Source organism: Phocoena sinus, chromosome 5, assembly GCF_008692025.1.
Source record: "Phocoena sinus isolate mPhoSin1 chromosome 5, mPhoSin1.pri, whole genome shotgun sequence".
Lineage (NCBI taxonomy): Eukaryota > Metazoa > Chordata > Mammalia > Artiodactyla > Phocoenidae > Phocoena > Phocoena sinus.
This window is the reverse complement of record NC_045767.1, coordinates 133,517,197-133,533,172: the sequence shown is the minus strand read 5'-3', so window position 1 is coordinate 133,533,172 and position 15,976 is coordinate 133,517,197. Positions and strand designations below refer to the sequence as shown.

At 37.9% G+C, this 15,976-nt stretch overlaps 1 protein-coding gene across 1 annotated transcript in view; it reads right to left on the bottom strand.

Annotated features, from left to right (window-relative positions):
- The window catches only part of MARCHF1 (membrane associated ring-CH-type finger 1), a 593,424-nt gene that overhangs the window by 548,897 nt on the left and 28,551 nt on the right, over positions 1–15,976 (bottom strand). Inside the window, exon 2 of the mRNA XM_032632580.1 lies at positions 6,835–6,911. The gene's annotated coding sequence lies outside the window, so the exon portion shown is untranslated. The remainder of the gene's footprint in view (positions 1–6,834; positions 6,912–15,976) is intronic.

Below are 15,976 nucleotides of genomic sequence, written 5' to 3'. Positions count from 1 at the left end.
TGTCGGTCTGTGTATAAAAACTTTTTTCAATTTCTGTAATTTCATATATTTGTCAAAACATCTTCCACGTTCACAATGACTTCACTGAAACAAATTCAGTTTGAGATAAACTCTATTTCTTCGGAAAGTCCCTCTCATTTTCTCAGAGAAGTATTATATAAGCTACTGTAACAGGGCCAATTACCTGAGGCATATTAAGAAGCAATGATGCATAAAACCTTTTTCAATATCAAGTTCAAAGCAGGACAAAAGGTGAATTCATTAATGTGAATGTTAAGACAAATGAAATAGAAAGTCACAGTGGTTAATTATGCCGAGGAAACAAATGAGAGTTTGTCACACTTAAAGAAAGTCTTTTTTAAATAACTAAATTATTCAAAAGGAGAGTTTTGTCAATATTGTTTCTGAGGCTATAATGTCAGGAATGTGTGTGCGTCTATGTATGTATGAATTTTTAAAAAACAATAAAAATGGAGAAACTAATGATTTTTGATTTTGTTATATTTTCTTTTTTTAATTTTTAAAAAATAATAATTTAAATATACTTGATTTATAATGTTGTGTTAGTTTCAGGTGTGCAGCAAAGTGATTCAGTTATATATGTATTCTTCCATTATAGGTTATTACAAGATATTGAATATAGTTCCCTGTGCTATACAGAAGGTCCTTGTTGGTTATCTATTTCATATATAGTAGTGTGTATCACAGATGCCCAATGATGCAATTGATGGTAATTATGGACAAAGAAGAAGAGATGTGTCTCTCTGCTAATAAGCAAGGACCACTGGTACAGCTGAGGAGAAAAAATAACGTATAAAATTTTGTTATTTTTAGAACTGACGCTTACTGTGTTGATCTCTATTCTATACATGAATATCTAACTGAAAAGAAACTGACTTTTCCTTTTAGTGACTTTTAATTTTTACACTTAAACTTACTTGCTTGTACTTACATTACACAGTAGTTTTTTTTTTTTTTCCCATTTAGAGGCATTAAGAGCTTTACTCCAAATAATAAAAGAGCCGTAACTTCCTAGTACAGAACACAGATATGGAAAGAAAGAGTGGCTGAAGAGCACACACTTCCATCACTCTACTTGGACACAGTGTTTCCCTAGCAGGTTCATCACAATGGAATTTCAATCAGATTAAACTCCTTAAGAGAGCAAACTTAGGTTTTACTATGTTGATAATATTTAGTGTATCTTTAAGATCTTCTGCCGTATCTTTAAGACAGACATACAGAACTTTTAGATATCCTTTTAGCACTCTTAAGCATTGAGTTCCTTCCTGACAAAAATTTTCACCCTGCACATGGGTACCTCAACTTCTGGTGATAAATAGAATGGCCAGCAATATATGCTACCAAAGAATATGTGTAGCTAAGTGAATGGATTGATAACCTTTAACTGTCACAATGAAATGTCTTTATTTTCAACATGGCTGATATCTGTAACACAGAGGTGTTTTTTCATTCAGGAATGAAACATTCCCGCCCTTCGGATCCTCAGTAGAACTTCACTTATGAGTTCTCTGCCATAAAGCTCCTACCTTAAACCTGCTGGAGACAGTCGATGTTCAAGAATTGTCTAAGGAATAAGTTGTCAACTACTTATTCCTCCACAATTCTTCAGGCTTCCTCCCTGTGTATGGAGATAATCAGAAAGCTACCATAATCATTTTGTTTCTTTGTGTAATTGCATTTAAGTTTTGTTCAAGGGGACTACCAAAGGCTCATACAAGAAACGACCAAGTGTATGCGGAAGACCTTTCACACATTTAAGAAAGCTGCTGTTGAGAATGCGTGCCATGATGTGGTTCAATCGTATAAGCATCCTTTTAACGTACGGGGGAGAAAAATGATTCTCTTGATGAACTGCTATCCTTTCTTTTAGACAAGGTTAGACTAACAAACTTAAAGCTTTATACTGAAACGCCATAGCTTTCTCCAGCATATTTTTTTTTGTCTGGACATAAACAATCTCCAGTCCAATTCTGTGCTAAGCTCATGCCCTTCATCATATACCAGTGGTTTTTGGCTCACAGTTTGTATTTTTCTTGCCAATCATCAAATAACTTTTAGATCAGAAAATATTTAACAACATTAAAAATATATTATGATATATATTAAAAACAAAATGGTGAAAACAGATGAAGAACAGATTATGAGAAATTAGTTTGTCTTGCTGAAATCACTGTTATCAATTCTAGTCTCTCACAACTGGTTGCAAAGGCCCCAAAAGAATCCACATGGGCACATCTCCCGGTGCTTCATAATCCTCTTGAAAAGTCACTGATAAATATTTTTATTCTAAATTATTTTTCACTGACACTTCGGGAAATATTAAGTTGTTTTTCTTTCTTTTATGTCAACTTCCCTCAGTAGGTAGCTATACCATCTGTACTACTCTCTTTTGTATACACTATGTATATTTTTACAAATGCTCCTTGAATCAGGGCAAGCATAGTTCTGTCTTCCTCAGAGAACGTCTAAGTTGTTTCTGGCCACATCATAAATAGTTGCCTATTAATGGATGAGAAAAATCAACACATGAAATGGCTAGGCCTCTACCTCATAGCTACCTCTTTCTGACCAAGTGTCTCTGTCTTTTAGGAAAGTAAGAAGAATCTTTGTCAATAGAACAAAATAATCAAATCCATTTTATTTCTACAAAGTGTCCAAAGTTATAAAACAAACTGTTCAATGTCTATAACGAAGCAAATAATTATTCCTGAATGTCAACTCGGGACTTTATGTGAGTAAAGTTACTCCAAAATGAATGAACATTTCTTTCACCATTTCAATAATTCCTGTTTATTCACTTAAAAATTCACTTTTAGGTAGACTAGAGGTGCAGTGACAGTATAAATTATAAATGAATACAAATAACCCATTTGTTTTACTATCAAAAATGCCAATAACATTAGAAGCGAAAAGAATAGGTTTGAGATAAGAATATGCGTAGAGATAAGTCACTCTTGGAAAATAAGCTGAGGATGTTTCAAAATCGGAAGATTTCACCACTTACCTCAATCTTACCAACTGCCCTCTTCACCCCAACCTCTTAATTTTCATATTTCCATTCATAGCACATTTTTTCCACTTATTCAGAGTTAGAAGTATGACATAGTCTTTGATTGTTCTTCCCCCCATGTCAGTTATTCAGGAATTGATAGGAGAGGATTTCACTGAAATGTCTCTGGTGACTGGCCCTCCCACTGAATAAAGTATAGGCTGCCCAGAATGGAGTTAAGACCTTTCCTCGTTTAGACCAATCTTACTTCTTAGCTTTGCTGCTCACTACTCATTTTATAAAATTCACTTTCCAACACCTTTAAAGATAGAATCTATCACCATATCCTAAGTAAATTCTTAAGCCAAGTCTCTTTTTACTTTGTCCGATCTGTGATGTGAGTCCCTTAGTTTTTCCTATGTTTCATTTCTCAAATTTAATTACACTGACTCTGAATAACTGCAGCACTTCATTCATTCATTCATTGTTCTTTTCTCCATCTCTTTAAATATGTATGTAGCATACAAGGGTACACTTAACATGTTGCAGGGTGTCAGAGAGCTATAATACAGTCTGAGTTTTTTACTGACTTTAATCCTACATTTAATTTTTATATAATTGATTTTTTCTCCACAATGAAACTGTAGCAGTTTGGAAGCATTGGTCTTTTGCAATTTTCCTTTATTCTCCACAGTTCTTAGCACAAGTATTCATTTGATTGAATTAAATAATTCAATCATTTGATTGAATTAAAAAATCTTACAAAACATAGTGCTGATTTCATCGCTACTGAGTTTCTTGGAAAAGAAAGTCTATAAAATAACTAGCATTATAAGCCAGAAGATAGAGCGATTTCTAACCTAGAATCATTCATGATCTAAAATACCAGAAAAATAGCCTCTATTGATAGATATTACCTTGTGAAATATAATCCTCTCTTAAGGGAATAGCAACATTGGACAGCAAAAAGACAGCTATGAGTTTTGGGGGGGTTTTTTTACGGTACACGGGCCTCTCACTGTTGTGGCCTCTCCCGTTGCGGAGCACAGGCTCCGGACGCGCAGGCTCAGCGGCCATGGCTCACAGGCCCAGCCACTCCGCAGCATGTGGGATCTTCCCGGACCAGAGCACGAACCCATGTCCCCTGCATCGGCAGGCGGACTCTCAACCACTGTGCCACCAGGGAAGCCCCCTTTTTTTTTTTTTTTTTAATGTGCTCCTTAAAAATTTGTTTAGATGACTTCCAGTCAGATGACATGAGTAGAGCTCCCAGGGAAGCTCTCATTCCAAAGGCAGAGGGTCCACTTTGATCATCCTTCACACCCTTAGAGAAAAGTGTACTAATTCTCCATTAGCAACTAGACAGTATTCAACTGGAACCACAGCGGAGCAGGAGATGTTTTGCTAAACCAGTTAGCTTCCTCCTTTGTACGGTCTCAGAAAAGCAAAGTCAATGTTGACTGAAGCTAATGACTTATTACAGAATGTAAAGCAGCAACCAACGTATAATCACATAATCCTAGGTTTGGAAAATTTCATGTTGAATTAATTAGCATTTTTTCTCGCAGATAGTCTCTGCAAGATAGGATCTGTGTTGCTTGAAAAGTCTTTCAAAATAAGGGATTTTCAAACGTGTATCTATAGCTATTCTAGCACTTAAAAATTCTCTCAGCATGGAAATCTGCACTATTAATAGTCCAAGTTTTTGAATTTTTAAAAAAATCAGTACAAAATAAAGAATGGGTCACGTTTTTGTAAGATTTCTTAATATACACTGAAGAATAGTATTCAGTTATTTCAGTATGTTTTCTTTTTCAAATGGAATTATTCTACTTCCTTAATTTTTTTATTGGAGTATATTTCTATTACTGAGAATATTTAATCAAAATTTTTATTTCTCCCCTGTACCTTCTTGGTACATTCCAGATTCTTCATTAGATGAATAAACTACAAGTGCTCAGAGAAATCAAGAAGAGTGTGATCCAGCCAAGAATACATTTGTGCCTGGTTCCTAAAAATCTTTCTTATTAATCTAAGTTCTAATAATATGTCCGTAGTTCCCAACTTGGATTTCTTAGAGCTGTAGGGATTGATGTAGTAATAGGGAAACAGGAAACTTCTGTGAAATCCTAATAGAAAATGTATGTTCACCACTGATCAGATGGCACAGGTCATATTCAACACTAAATTTCTTTGCCATTTTTCATGCATAAGGCTTGATACATAGTAAATATTCAACAAATGTTTCTTACTAATATAAAATTGTATAAAGTCATTTAAATGCTGTTGCTATTCAATGATAAAACTTAGAATTTAAGAGGAAGATACATACATAGAGAAATCCTTAACAAAAATAGAAAATTGAACATTTTTATTAAATGCAATGTTTTCGGGAGAGAATTCCCTGGTTTCCATTTAGAAAAATAATAATGTAAATGGATAGGGCTTGAAAAAAGTGGAATTGCTATGTCTTAGTTTAAATTTAAGATAAAGATTTTTTGTTAATCTTCTATATAATCCTTATTTTTGTCTTCTATATAATCCTCTATATAATCTTATTTTTTTAATCTTCTAAATAAATCCTTATTTTTTTATGAGATATGTTAATATCTATCTTTACAAAATTTCCTATTTTGTGAGTGATTCTTCACCAATTTCAAGATCTTTTTGACTGATTTATGCCTTCCAAAATACTATATACATTTCTAAAATCTATTCTAACCTTTGAGTGTGTTATTCAAGTTACCATACTCCATATTAATCCAGCTTGTTCAAAAATACTGGAGCAACAAAATACCCCTGCTGAATGCACTTGGAATAGCCGCTGCACTGCTGATTACAGATCTCCAGGTACATCGTTTCATCCAGATGACCCTCCCCCATCCACTTACTATGGGGGGACATAGCACAATTTTTTTCTCTTGTTTATGGGGAATAGTTTACTTGAATAAAAAGCACACACAAAAAAAAACACAGAAAAGAAAAGAAAAAGTTGCAAATGTCAAATTACATGAGGTGTATTACATCCTCAATCTCCTGAGTCAGTCATAGAAAAGTAACTAGAGGCAAGGGGGCTATTCTGTATCAATATCAGAAGAGAGCTTGTAAAAGAGGGAGAAATTATTTTGCTTTCTACTGTGTTTTAGAAACTGAAATAGCAAAACTCTCAACTTTGAGGTAATCAGAAGGGTTGTAAATTCGAAGTTTCAGGAAACATTCAATTTAATGTCACTCATGACTCTCCACACAGTAGCTTTTCTTTGCCTCACATCATGTAAAATTCATGAGTGTTAGACAGATTTTAGTACATCCAAACAATGTGGTACACATCTCATCATAATGAATAATCCAGGAATGTAAAAATCTAAGTTTTAGTAACAAAAAGAAAACCAATATGTTTCCTAAAGAGGGTCAGTATTCAGTTACCTTCATCAGGACCCAGAGGCAGTTGTTACAGATCAAATTGAAAATATTCGTTCAGTGAAATACAGGACATTATAATTACCAATATATTCACCCAGGCCAAATCAGTATTACTGGGAGCACTGCCCATTTAAATTAGCTAAACAACTTATAAAGTTCCTCTCACAAGTCATTAAAATATTGGATAATACATACAATGAAACAGAGTTCATCTAACAAAGAAATGCTTTTCAGTATCCACTGAAATTGAATAAAATTTAGGTAAAAGAAATCTTGAAAAAATAAAATTGTCTTCTATTAAATCAAAATTTGACACTAATTCCAAATTAAAAAAAAAAACAAACTGGTTCTCTGCAGCAGAAAGTCTTCTTTACTAACATAAAAATAGATAAACTTACGAAATACAGCAGTGTCTTGTTTAATCCCAGCAGAACATCTGAGGACATTGTCTCAGAACTCCTCGCGGGTACATTTCCTGAAAAAGAAAATTGAAATAAATAAACTTAAAGGCTGAACTTAAAAAAAAAATTAACTTTAAGGAAACTAATTCTGTGTAATGGAAAGATCCCACAAATGTTGTACAAATTGTGGGTCTATCTAAATAGTCTTTAAAATGTAATAGGGAGTATTCCCAATATCATTTGTGTCAATATTCAGATCATGTGGAAGAATTTATATCAATCTCCATACAGTTTCAAAATGTGTAAATACTTTTAGTATATTAAGAAGAGAAAGGTGCTGACTCTCCAAGTGGGGAGATTATGAGTAAAGCGGCTGGAATGGCGAACCTGAGCACCAGGAGACGAAAAATGAGTACAATTGTAGCTCGAGGCCCGGGGAAGACGGCGGAAGAGTAAGACGCGGAGATCACCTTCCTCCCCACAAATACATCAGAAATACAGCTACACGTGGAACAACTCCTACAGAACACCTACTGAACGCTAGCAGAAGACCTCGGACCTCCCAAAAGGCAAGAAACTCCCCACGTACCTGGGTAGGGCAAAAGAAAACACAGAGACAAAAGAATACGGACGGGACCCGCACCTCTGGGAGGGAGCCGTGAAGGAAAAGGTTTCACACACTAGGAGCCCCTTCGCGGGCGGAGGCTGCGGGTGGCAGAGGAGCACACAGCCACAGGGGTGCGGAGGGCAAAGCGGGGAGATTCCCGCACAGAGGATCGGTGCCGACCAGCACTCACCAGCCCGAGAGTCTTCTCTGCTCACCCGCCGGGGCGGGCGGGGGCTGGGAGCTGAGGCTCGGGCTTCGGTCGGAGCGCAGGGAGAGGACTGGAGTTGGCGGCGTGAACACACACTGAAGGTGTTAGTGCACCACGGCTAGCCGGGAGGGAGTCCGGAAAAAGTCTGGACCTGCCAAAGAGGCAAGAGACTTTTTCTTCCCTCTTTGTTACCTGGTGCGCGAGGAGAGCGGATTAACAGCGCTGCTTAAAGGAGCTCCACAGACAGGCGCGAGCTGCGGCTAAAAGCGCGGACCCCAGAGCCGGGCACGAGACGCTAAGGCTGCTGCTGCCGCCACCAAGAAGCCTGTGTGCGAGCACAGATCACTATCTACACCCCCTTCCGGGAGCCTGTGCCGCCCGCCACTGCCAGGGTCCCGGGATCCAGGGACAACTTCTCCTGGAGAACACACGGCGCGCCTCAGGCTGGTGCAACGTCACGCCGGCCTCTGCCGCCGCAGGCTGGTGCAACGTCACGCCGGCCCGTGCCTCACGCTGGTGCAACGTCACGCCGGCCTCTGCCACCGCAGGCGCGCCCAGCACTCCGTGCCCCTCCCTCCCCAACGGCCTGGGTGAGCCTGAGTCCCGGAAGCAGCTGCTCGTTTAACCCCGTCCTGTCTGAGTGAAGAACAGACGCCCTCCGGCGACCTACACGCAGAGTCGGGGCCAAATCCAAAGCTGAGCCCCGGGAGCTGTGCGAACAAAGAAGAGAAAGGGAAATCTCTCCCAGCAGCCTCAGGAGCAGCGGATTAAAGCTCCACAATCAACCTGATGTACCTGCATCTGTGGAATACATGAATAGACAACCAATCAACCCAAATTGAGGAGGTGAACTTTGAGAGCAAGATTTATTATTTTTTCCCCTTTTCCTCTTTTTGTGTGTATGTGTATGCTTCTGTGTGAGATTTTGTCAGTATAGCTTTGCTTTCATAATTTGTCCTAGGGTACTATACGTCCGTTTTTTTGATTTCTTTTTTTACTTTTTAAAAAAAATTTTGTTTCTTAATAATTATTTTTTATTTTAATAATTATCTTACTTTTTCTTAATTTATTTTATTTTATTTTATCCTCTTTCTTTCTTTCTTTCTTTCTACTTTTTCTCCTTTTTATTCTCAGCCGTGTGCATGAAAGGCTCTTGGTGCTCCAGGTAGGTATCAGGGCTGTGCCTCTGAGCTGGGAGAGCCAACTTCAGGACACTAGTCCACAAGAGAGCACCCAGCTCCACGTAACATCAAATGGCGAAAAAGTCCCACAGATCTCCATCTCAACACCAACACCCAGCTTCACTCAACGACCAGCATGCTACAGTGCTGGACACCCTATGCCAAACAACTAGCAAGACAGGAACACAACCCCACCCATTAGCAGAGAGGCTGCCTAAAATCATAATAAGTCCACAGACACCCGCAAACCCACCACCAGATGTGGAACTACCCACCAGAAAGACAAGATCCAGCCTCATCCACCAAAACGGAGGCACTACTCCCCTCCACCAGGAAGCCTACATAACCCACTGAACCAACCTTAGGCACTGGGGACAGTCAACAAAAACAACGGGAACTACGAACCTGCAGCCTGCAAAAAGGAGACCCCAAACACAGTAAGATACGCAAAATGAGAAGAAAGAAAAACACACAGCGATGAAGAAGCAAGATAAAAACCAACCAGACCTAATAAATGAAGAGGAAATAGGCAGTGTACCTGAAAAAGAATTCAGAATAATGATAGTAAACATGATCCAAAATCATGAAAATAGAATAGAGAAAATGCAAGAAACATTTAACAAGGACCTAGAAGAACCAGAGATGAAACAAGCAATGATGAACAACACAATAAATGAATTTAAAAATACTCTAGAAGGGATCAATAGCAGAATAACTGAGGCAGAAGAATGGATAAGTGACTTAGAAGATAAAATAGTGGAAATAACTACTGCAGAGCAGAATAAAGAAAAAGGATTGAAAAGAATTGAGGACAGTCTCAGAGACCTCTGGGACAACATTAAACGCACCAACATTCGAATTATAGGGGTTCCAAAAGAAGAAGAGAGAAAGAGAGGGACTGAGAAAATATTTGAAGAGGTTATAGTTGAAAACTTCCCTAATATGGGAAAGGAAATAGTTACTCAAGTCCAGGAAGCACAGAGAGTCCCAAACAGGATAAATCCAAAGAGAAACACGCCAAGACATATTAAACTGTCAAAAATTAAATACAAAGAAAACATATTAAAAGCAGCAAGGGAAAAACAACAAATAACACACAAGGGAATCCCCATAAGGTTAACAGCTGATCTTTCAGCAGAAACTCTGCAAGCCAGAAGGGACTGGCAGGACCTATTTAAAGTGATGAAGGAGAAAAACCTACAACCAAGATTACTCTACCCAGCAAGGATCTCATTCAGATTTGATGGAGAAATTAAAACCTTTACAGAAAAGCAAAAGCTGAGAGAGTTCAGCACCACCAAACCAGCTTTACAACAAATGCTAAAGGATCTTCTCTAGGCAAAAAACACAAGAGAAGGAAAAGACCTACAAAAACAAACCCAAAACAATTAAGGAAATGGGAATAGGAACATACATATCGATAATTACCTTAAATGTAAATGGATTCAGTGCTCCCACCAAAAGACACAGACTAGCTGAATGGATACAAAAACAATACCCATATACATGCTGTGTACAAGAGACCCACTTCAGACCTAGAGACACATACAGACTGAAAGTAAGGGATGGAAAAAGATATTCCATGCAAATGGAAACCAAAAGAAAGCTGGAGTAGCAATTCTCATATCAGACAAAACAGACTTTAAAATAAACACTATTAGAAGAGACAAAGAAGGACATTACATAATGATCAAGGGATCGATCCAAGAAGAAGATATAACAATTGTAAATATTTATGCATCCAACATACGAGCACCTCAATACACAAGGCAAATACTAACAGCCATAAAAGGGGAAATTGACAGCAACACAATCATAGTAGGGGACTTTAACACCCCACTTTCACCAATGGACAGATCATCCAAAATGAAAATAAATAAGGAAACATAAGCTTTAAATGATACATTAAACAAGATGCACTTAATTGATATTTATAGGACATTCCATCCCAAAACAACAGAATACACTTTCTTCCCAAGTGCTCATGGAACATTCTCCAGGATACATCATATCTTGGGTCACAAATGAAGCCTTGGTAAATTTAAGAAAATTGAAATCATATCATGTATCTTTTCCGACAACAACACTATGAGACTAGATACCAACTACAGGAAAAAATCTATAAAAATATAAATACATGGAGGCTAAACAATACACTACTTAATAACCAAGAGATCACTGAAGAAATCAAAGAGGAAATCAAAAAATACCTAGAAACAAATGACAATGAAAACACGATGACTCAAAACCTATGGGATGCAGCAAAAGCAGTTCTAAGAGGGAAGTTTACAGCAATACAAGCCTACCTCAAGAAATAGGAAACATCTCGAATAAGCAACCTAACCTTGCACCTAAAGCAACTACAGAAAGAAGAACAAAAGAACCTCAAAGTTAGCAGAAGGAAAGAAATCATAAAGACCAGATCAGAAATAAATGAAAAAGTAATGAAGGAAATGATAGCAAAGATCAATAAAACTAAAAGCTGGTTCTCTGAGAAGATAAACAAAATTGATAAACCATGAGCCAGACTCATCACGAAAAAAAGGGAGAAGACTCAAATCAATAGATTTAGAAATGAAAAAGGAGAAGTAACAATTTGACACTGCAGAAATACAAAAGATCATGAGAGATTACTACAAGCAACTCTATGCCAATAAAATGGACAACCTGGAAGAAATGGACAAATTCTTAGAAATGCACAAGCTGCCAAGACTGAATCAGGAAGAAATAGAAAATATGAACAGACTGATCACAAGCACTTAAATTGAAATTGTGATTAAAAATCTTCCAACAAACAAAAGGCCAGGACTAGGTGGCTTCACAGGCGAATTTTATCAAACATTTAGAGAAAAGCTACCACCTATCCTTCTCAAAGTCTTCCAAAATATAGCAGAGGGCGGAACACTCCCAAACTCATTCTAGGAGGCCACCATCACCCTGATACCAAAATCAGATAGGGATGTCACAAAGAAAGAAAACTACAGGCCAATATCACTGATGAACATAGATGCAAAAATCCTCAACAAAATACTAGCAAAAAGATTCCAAAGCACATTAAGAGTATCATACACCATGATCACGTGGGGTTTATTTCAGGAATGCAAGGATTCTTTAATATATGCAAATCAATCAATGTGATACACCATATTAACAAATTGAAGGAGAAAAGCCATATGGTCATCTCAATAGATGCAGAGAAAGCTTTCAACAAAATTCAACACCCATTTATGATAAAAACCCTGCAGAAGGTAGGCATAGAGGGAACTTTCCTCAACATAATAAAGTCCATATACGACAAACCCACAGCCAACATCATCTTCAATGGTGAAAAACTGAAAGCATTTCCACTAAGATCAGGAACAAGACAAACTTGTCCACTCTCACCACTCTTATTCTACACAGTTTTGGAAGTTTTAGGCACAGCAATCAGAGAAGAAAAGGAAATAAAAGGAATCCAAATCGGAAAAGAAGAAGTAAAGCTGTCACTGTTTGCAGATGACATTATACTATACCTACAGAATCCTAAAGATGCTACCAGAAAAGTACTAAAGCTAACCAATTATTTTGGTAAAGTAGCACGATACAAAATGAATGCACAGAAATCTCTGGCATTCCTATACACTAATGATGAACAATCTGAAAGTGAAATCAAGAAAACACTCCCATTTACCATTGCAGCAAAAAAGAATAAAATATCTAGGAATAAACCTACCTAAGGAGACAAAAGACCTGTATGCAGAAAATTATAAGACACTGATGAAAGAAATTAAAGATGACACAAATAGATGGAGAGATATACCATGTTCTTGGATTGGAAGAATCAACATTGTGAAAATGACTCTACAACCCAAAGCAATCTACAGATTCAGTGCAATCCCTATCAAACGACCACTGGCATTTTTCACAGAACTAGAACAAAAAGTTTCACAATTTGTATGGAAACACAAAAGACCCCAAATAGCCAAAGCAATCTTGAGAACGAAAAACGGAGCTGGAGGAATCAGGCTCCCTGACTTCAGACTATACTACAAAGCTACAGTAATCAAGACAGTATGGTACTGGCACAAACACAGAAAGATAGATCAATGGAACAGGATAGAAAGCCCAGAGATAAACCCACGCACATATGGTCACCTTATCTTTGATAAAGGAGGCAGGAACGTACAGTGGAGAAAAGACAGCCTCTTCAATAATTGGTGCTGGGAAAACTGGACAGGTACATGTAAAATTATGAGATTAGAACACTCCCTTACACGATACACAAAAATAAGCTCAAAATGGATTAAAGACCTAAATGTAAGGCCAGAAACTATCAAACTCTTAGAGGAAAACATAGGCAGAACACTCTATGACATAAATCACAGCAAGATCCTTTTTAACCCACCTCCTACAGAAATGGACATAAAAACAAAAATAAACAAATGGGACCTAATGAAACTTCAAAGCTTTTGCACAGCAAAGGAAACCATAAACAAGACCAAAAGACAACCCTCAGAATGGGAGAAAATATTTGCAAATGAAACAACTGACAAAGGATTAACCTCCAAAATTTACAAGCAGCTCATGCAGCTCAATAACAAAAAAACAAACAACCCAATCCAAAAATGGGCAGAAGACCTAAATAGACATTTCTCCAAAGAAGATATACAGACTGCCAACAAACACATGAAAGAATGCTCAACATCATTAATCATTAGAGAAATGCAAATCAAAACTACAATGAGATATCATCTCACACCAGTCAAAATGGCCATCATCAAAAAATCTAGAAACCTAAATGCTGGAGAGGGTGTGGGGAAAAGGGAACCCTCTTGCACTGCTGGTGGGAATGTGAATTGGTACAGCCACTATGGAGAACAGTATGGAGGTTCCTTAAGAAGCTACAAATAGAACAAACATATGACCCAGCAATCCCACTACTGGGCATATACCCTGAGAAAACCATAATTCAAAAAGAGTCATGTACCAAAATGTTCATTTCAGCTCTATTTACAATAGCCAGGAGATGGAAACAACCTAAGTGTCCATCATCGGATGAATGGATAAAGAAGATGTGGCAAATATATACAATGGAATATTACTCAGCCTTAAAAAGAAGCGAAAATGAGTTATCTGTAGTGAGGTGGATGGACCTAGAGTCTGTCATACAGAGTGAAGTAAGTCAGAAAGAGAAAGACAAATACCGTATGCTAACACATATATATGGAATCTAAGAAAAAAAAATGTCATGAAGAATCTAGGGGTAAGACAGGAATAAAGACACAGACCTAGTAGAGAATGGACTTGAGGATATGGGGAGGGGGAAGGGTAAGCTGTGACAAAGAGAGAGAGTGGCATGGACATATATACACTACCAAAGGTAAAATAGGTAGTGGGAAGCAGCCGCATAGGACAGGGAGATCAGCTCGGTGCTTTTTGACCAGCTAGAAGGGTGGGATAGGGAGGGTGGGAGGGAGGGAGACGCAAGAGGGAAGAGACATGGGAACATATGTATATGTATAAGTGATTCACTTTGTTATAAAGCAGAAACTAACACACCACTGTAAAGCAATTATACTCCAATAAAGATGTAAAAAAAAAAAGTCAACTGAAGTTTTATTTTCTAATAAAATAGTTCATAATGATCTCTTCTAGTGTAAGACATAAAAAGGCTGTTTATGCCATTTATGTGCTGCTGAACAGCCAAGACACTCAGCAAAAGCCCCAGAGACAGATGACAAACTAAAAAAAAAAAAATCAGACTATAATATCTGGCTCCAGTTTAATACATTTGCTTTATAAAGATAGTTGGAAATTGATAGAATGTTTTATATATATATATAAATTTATTTATTTATTTTTGGCTGCCTTGGGTCTTCGCTGCTGTGCCTGGGCTTTCTCTAGCTGCTGTGAGCAGGGGCTACTCTTCATTGTGGTGCGCAGGCTTCTCATTGCAGTGGCTTCTCGTTGTGGAGCACAGGCTGCCATAGTTGTGGCATGCAGGCTCAGTAGTTGTGGCACACAGGCTTAGTTGCTCTTTGGCATGTGGGATCTTCCTGGACCAGAGCTCGAACCTGTGTTCCCTGCACTGGCAGGTGGATTCTTAACCACTGCACCACCAGGGAAGTCCTTGATAGAATGTTTTAAACATAATGAGGATGAATGAAAAAATGAAGCACCTGAAGGACAAGCAAGAGACACTGTGTGAAGCTAAACAAGTTTCATTTTGGGATCTTTATATATTCAAACAGCACATCAAGGGGGACTAGTCACCAGGGACTTCCCTGGTGGTGCAGTGGTTAAGAATCTGCCTGCCAATGCAGGGGACATGGGTTCGATCCCTGGGACGGACCCACATGCCGCAGAGCAACTATGCCCGTGCGCCACAACTACTGAGCCTGCGCTATAGAGCCCACGAGCTCCACAAAAGAAGCCACCACAATGAGAAGCACGTGCACCGCAACGAAGAGTAGCTCCTGCTCGCCCCAACTAGGGAATGCCTGCAAGCAGCAACGAAGACCCAACGCAGCCAAAAATAAATTTAAAAAATAAATAAATCTATAAAAAATTATTTTTAAAAAGGAAATATTCACCAGCCACGTGATTCACAGTCTCTTGTATCCCCAGATATAACACAGCAGCAACAATTTCTTATTTGTTTTAGGGTCCACTCCAGTAGAAGGCAGAGCTGACTACAATATACGTTCCCCCAAAAGATGTATCTAAGAATGTTTTTAGCAGTATTATTGGGAATAGACAAAATCTGGAAACAACTCAAGTGTACTCAGTAATAGGATAAACAAAGTGTGATATATTCATGAAAAAATATTGAATTGCTTATGTTTGGTTGAAGGAGCTAAGAATGCCAATTGTCCATACAGTGAGCTGGCATCAACCTCTTAAGACCTCACTATATTGTTTTTTTTTAAATAAAGAAAGATCACAAGATGGTATTTTAACAAGCTGGAGTAACAGAGACAATTATTGATCATTTTTCAAGGAATGCATAGAGCAACACTGTAGTTGTAGGTAAAATATGACATTTTCATATCAGAGTTGTATCTATTTACAGAATTACTGTGGAGAGGTGTTAGGAGAGGTTGTGTAATAGTTATCTAAAATAAGCGTGCCTATGGAATAAGTTGATTTACGAAAGTCGACTTC